The sequence below is a fragment of the Arvicola amphibius genome, chromosome 17, assembly GCF_903992535.2.
Source record: "Arvicola amphibius chromosome 17, mArvAmp1.2, whole genome shotgun sequence".
Taxonomy (NCBI): domain Eukaryota; kingdom Metazoa; phylum Chordata; class Mammalia; order Rodentia; family Cricetidae; genus Arvicola; species Arvicola amphibius.
The window spans coordinates 25,587,256-25,593,255 of NC_052063.2; the positions used below are offsets into that span (position 1 = coordinate 25,587,256).

Sequence of the window (6,000 nt, forward strand, 5' to 3'; positions counted from 1 at the left end):
GCTGTTATTGACTGCAGTGTTGTACAGAATTTATCATGGATTTTTGACTGCTGAAAAAGGGACAGTGAGATTTAGCCATACCCAGGATTGTACTGGAAACTTCTGCTACTGAATGTGCCCTGATGTGACCAGTTTGCATTTCCGAAGAGGTCCTGCACCTTCGTGAAGCCATTGAAAGCTAATAAAGGAACAGTGATTGGAACTGAAACAGTGCTCGCCAAGGAAGGAGTCTTGTCGGCTGACCGGTGTCCAGGAAACACCTGTAAATACCACCGTGTGCATGGGTCAACAGCTCTGACCATCTCATAGCACAGGAAGTCAGCTTCATGATTAACATCCCCGAAGTTTCAAGGAATGCCCATGAGACTCTGAGTGTCTCCTCTCCAGGTCATGGTGGCTTTGCTGAGAATTACCGAAGGCAGTGAATCCGATGTAGTATAGGTCTGTTTTCATTCCTTATTTGTACATTGTATGTTGGTTCCACAAACACTTGACTGCCTCATTTTCTTGCAGACCACTGATATATCAGCTTGTCCACTGTGCTGTAGACTTTTAGTGTCTCCATATAAAATCTAACTAGTTTTGAGTCATGTATTCATTCAGTTCTGGAAAAGTGTTGTTATCTAAAAGAAATCCACCACAACTGTATTAATAGCTTAAGTCTTCTGTCGTTGTTACCTCAAATATAAATACTAAACAATATAAATTCTGGCAAGGAGAATATATTTTTATTAAATGATCAAGGAAAATGTCAGTATATAGTAGAATATTATCAAATTATATCCTAAAATGTCTATTTTGCATAAAAGAGATATTCTTTAACGGATTCCTTTTTTTTTGTGAGCTTTGTGGCTAATGAAACGTGTATTTGTCTTTAACACTGCTGTAGCTCAAATTGTATGAGAGTTTTTCATCTTGCTTAATCAATATTTCTAGAATCTATTAGTTCCCCTGGGATTCTGAATATACCGTATAACCTAATTATGAACCCCTGTATCGTGTACCTTTTGTGACCACCTCAAGGTGCATGCGTAACCTTGGTGATAAGCCAATGGACATGTTACTAACTGAAATGAAGAATAAAAGGCAAGTGGCTGGGGAGAAACTTGAATCCTATCTGATTAAATTATTCATACCATTCTCTGGGCTCCTTTCTTCGTGTGTTATTATTTCGACAGCTCTCACTGTTGTTTTGCTTCATGACGTCACTTCACACTCCCATAACTTCCAAAGCAGTAGGGAATGACTGTTTTTTTAAAAAAATACTGAGGTGCTCATTTGCATTCAAATCTTAGAAACATAGCTAATGTTTTCCTCTTTCTATATGTCTTCTTGTTTCCTCTGTGTAGATTCTTCTCTTTAAAAGAGTATAAAATTACTAATTACCAGAGTACTCAAGATTCATAGGCAATTTTATGACCAATACTAAAAGTTTACTTTTATTTCTGATTTGCCATAGTTCTTGGCCCAAATCCTTTTGATTTAATATTATTAGCAGTACAGTTAAGGACCTGGAAGGCATAAAAAAACAAAAACAAAACAATTGAAAAATCAAAGAATATGGGCAAATCCAAACCTTTTTTTTTAATAATGTATCAGCATGTAGTTTTCTGTTTCCAAAGCTCTTCAGTGTTATTATTAAGAGAATACCTAGAAGCTGAGCTTGGCCAAGGAGGCTTTGCAAATAGAATTACCTGCGAAATGTTATTACCATTTTGTTATTAACAAGCAGTGGTTTCAGGACGGACTATTTACTGTGAAAAGGAACACTATGCTAAGAGAAAGCGTACACTTACATACATAGTAATTACATCAATTCTTATTTAAAAAGCAGGATTAAGCTATCATGACTGAAGAGTAAAGATATTTATCTTACTTTTAAAATAAATCACAAGTAGAGGCCTGTGAGATACCTCGGGGGAGGGGGGGGGCTAAAGGCTCTTGTCATCAGGCCTGGTAATTACAGTTTAAGCCCTAGGATCTACGCAACGCAAGGAGAACTGACCTTTACATGGGCATTATAGCACACACACACATTAAAAATAAAATACAGAAATAAATAACAACCAGTCGAGAAAGACTTTGAGGGTGGGGCCTACACTCTGGTTGAAAGCATGGATGGCTAAATGAATCAATTTAAATACTGAAATCTTTAGGAGTCAAATTTGATTAAAATATGTCCCAGGAAGTTTTCCTTACTGAAAAGAATGTCCCCTTTTCTCCCAATTTTCATTTCCAAATGAAAAATTTTAAGATTTAAATATTATTAAATGCTAGATTTGCATTAATATTCTATTGTAGGTTCAGTGAGCTCAATATTGATATAAAAATCCATCTCATTCTTTCTTGAACTGCTTTTGCTTAAAAATATGACATTGCCATTATTTTCAGAAAGGAAATGGTTGAATCCTTATTATCACATTTATTTTGCCTTTGCGTTATCAAGTCAAAGTAGGTAACAACAGAATATGTGATTTGGGCATTGAATTATTGTTTTCAAAGTGTAGGGACACCTCCATTCAGAACCTCCTAGCACGCATTATTTTGAAAAGAGAATTTTTGTTCTTCCCCAGCAGAAGGCACAAAGTTCCTCTGGTTCTTTACCTGCATGCACACACGTCCCCCAGTACCGTGAGCAGTATCTTTGCTTCAGTTGGGGAGTCTGGGTCCACACAGTGACATTATCATGTAAAGTCCATGGTTCAGACTCGAGGTGACCATAGGCACTGTGAGTTCTGTGGAGTTTGAACAATACGTAGTGCCCCGTATGTCCCTTTGTGGTTCCACACAGAAGCACTTCACGTTATGAGGCTCCTTTGTTCAGTCAGTTCGGGTTAGAGGCAGCGCCTTTCATTTACTCTAGTATACACTAAAAGCCACACTGTATGTTTTCAAGCCTTGTCACTGTGACCCAAAGTAGAGTCACCTGGGAAGAGGGAACCTCGATTCAGGAAATGCCTCTACCGTATTGGACTGCAAGGCGCTTCTGTGAGGACACCGTTTTGAGTAGTGATTGATATAGGATGACCCAGCCCACTGTGGGAGGAACGTCCTTTGGGAAAGTGTTCCTAGGTTGGATAAGAAAGCAGGCTGAGCAAGTCAGAGAGCAGCATTTGCCCACGGTCTCTACTCCGGCTCCTGTCTTGCGTTCCTGCTGTAGCATCCTTCCGTATGGAATGTGGCTTGGCAGTATTAAGATGAAATAAACCCTTTCCCTTCCAAGCTGGTTTCAGGGAGTTTTATCAAAGTGACAGAAAAGCAAACTAGGTCACTTGATAACTCATTTCTGTTTATGAATCCATTCTTTATATGTACCATGGTTTCTTTACTACTGCAATAGTGAGCTGTTTCTGGAGAAACAGGACCAACAGAACACACACACACACACACACGCACGCACACGCACACGCACACGCGCGCGAACACACACACACACACACGTGAAGAGATTTATTTTAAGACATTGGCTCATGGAACTATTGAGGCTCAGAATTCTCAGTGTGGTATTTGCATCCTGGAGGTGGTGATAGATTTCCACTGTGAGTCACAAGGTCTGAAAACAGAACTCAGCTAAAGCACTAGTCCAAGTCAGAAGGCCTATGCCTTGAAGAATGGAACTGTAGTTTCAATTTAGCCTAAGGCCTCAGAGATAGTAGTAAGTACTGGCAATAGAAATCCAAGTCCAAGGGCATGAGAAGACTCAGAAAGCAGCTCAAACCTTCAGTCAGGAGATCAAGCGCCTCTTTCTCCACTATTTTCTTCCATTCAGTCACTCGGCAGATTGGATCTTGCCCACTCACATTGGGGAGGGCAATCTGCTTCTGCTCAGCCTGCTGATTTAAATGTTAATCTCTTCCATAAATACCATCAAAGACACATCCAGAAATAATGTTTAGGCAGAATACCGGTCCAGGGAAACGACACATGAAATTTAGAGCTAGAAGTCTGCCCCTTGGGCATGGGATCTTCCAGGTCTATAATACAGCACTTACCCAGGATGTACAGGGCCTTGGCTCTGATCCTCAACACTTAGAAACCAAAGCAAACCACACAAACACAAAAAAATCAAATATTTAACTTGTCACTTTGAACCCAGAAATAGATCGTTAAGTGCTACCTAGTCTTCAAATAAGGATAATAACAAGATCAAAATTCTGATTAACATTGTGTAACTGGCTCTTGAATCCCTTGTTGTTCCACATCTGAAAATTCAACCATCTATGGATAGAAAGTAATTAGGAAAATATTTTTCATTGCTAAATATGAATAACTTATTTTTGCAATGATTTACTAAAGAACATTCTAACGACTACTTGCATAACATTTAGGTTCTATTAGCTATATAAGTAATCTCTAGGTTATTTAAGACATAACGAAAGATGTGCTTAGATAATGCAGGTCTTTTGATTTCCGGTATAAGAAACTGAAGCATGTGTGCATTTTGTCTCTGGAAGGTGATTTTCTGGACGTAATCCCTCACAGGTACTCTGAAAATCCTGGTGTGACTAATTAAAATATTCTATTTTATTTCAAAAATGTCTTGAATCATACTGCAGAAACAGTGGTAAAAATTTTTAAGTGGTGATTAGTTACGTTTTCCATAATAGCTCCCATACTGTGTTATAAAAGTAACAGTACTTAAGTGCTGTGCTATAAAATGAAGAATACTTAAATACTATGATACAACGTCAGTGCTTATTGTAAATCATAATAGAAGTGAAAATGGGAAGAAATCAATTATATCTTATGTTCACATAAATGACATACATAATCATGAGGAAAGACACATGATCAGTTACATCATCTGTGTTGGGCATTCTAATTGCCCTCCTCCATGCCTCTCTTTGTATCTCTTCATCAAGCAACTTGTGATTTCTTATACTGTAGAATGTCACAAACCTTAAGGGGTTTATCTGTGCAATCCTGTAGGATTGAGGGATTGCATTTGCCTTTAAAGTTAGTTATCAGACAGAATAGTACTGAGATATCCTATGAGGTGTTCCAGATAACTTCCCTTGGAAATCACAAGACACTCTTGCTGATGCACTCACACTTTTGATGACGAGGAATGACGAACTCAAAGGAATTGAACAGCAGTTTGGGACTCTGGGTCTTCTACAGAGATATGATGCTTCCTCCAGCATAACATAAGGGAAGACAATAAAACAAAATTTTTCTACTGGGCCGCTTGTAATGGGAGTGAGTGATGCTCTCCACATTTCCTCCCCTTAAGTCTTGGATCTGTGAATCATGGTCCTGAGAGGAAACAAATCTGGTGTAGTTTCAGAGTATATAGAGCTTTCCGAGAAGACCCTCAACTTGTTGCCACACTGATAAAGATGCAAACAGGCACCCCAAAAGTCATTCACGACCATCATATGGTAGTTTCTTCTGGATAGTTGTGGTTATGGCAAGATCATTGAATTCTGTGCCACAAGTCCATCGATAGGTATTTTGTCAGCAGACAGAAGGAGTTTAGCTAAGAACACTGCATTCAAGAAAGGTAAATCCATATCTAGAGTGCCTGTATTGTTTCAATAACAGTAAAACACTGCATCAAGGAAGATGGGAATTGCTCATTGTAGTTGATTTGCTACCAGACAGCTATCTGACCTCCCTTCTGAGGAAATGATGCTACATCAGGATTCAATGTGGGTTTCTGCCGCTGGAAGATTGAGCCTGCAGCAACGGCTGCAGCCAGGTCAGTCTTGGTGAGTAGGATTCTGCCTTGTTCAACTGGTTGATTTATAACCTAAATCCCTACCACTATAGAAATTTTGTTCTTAATCCCATTAATCAATGGCATTGATTGCTGGGCAAAAAGATTGATATTGACATAACAGGCCATTCTGTGAATTGACAATAACAGTATTTTCTCTCTCTGGTTGCTCTTTGGTGAGCATGCATACAGGATAAAATTTCCACATTTTTACTTGTTCAAAACGTATAGTGTATACTCATAGATGGCTACCAGTTTCCTTGTCCCCAGTTTTCCAAACA

At 38.8% G+C, this 6,000-nt stretch overlaps 1 protein-coding gene across 1 annotated transcript in view; it reads left to right on the plus strand.

The window, feature by feature from the left end:
* Kcnc2 (potassium voltage-gated channel subfamily C member 2) overlaps positions 1 to 138 on the plus strand; it is a 179,970-nt gene extending 179,832 nt beyond the window's left edge. The window contains exon 6 of the mRNA XM_038314705.1: positions 18 to 138. The gene's annotated coding sequence lies outside the window, so the exon portion shown is untranslated. The remainder of the gene's footprint in view (positions 1 to 17) is intronic.
* The last annotated feature ends 5,862 nt before the right edge of the window (positions 139 to 6,000 follow it).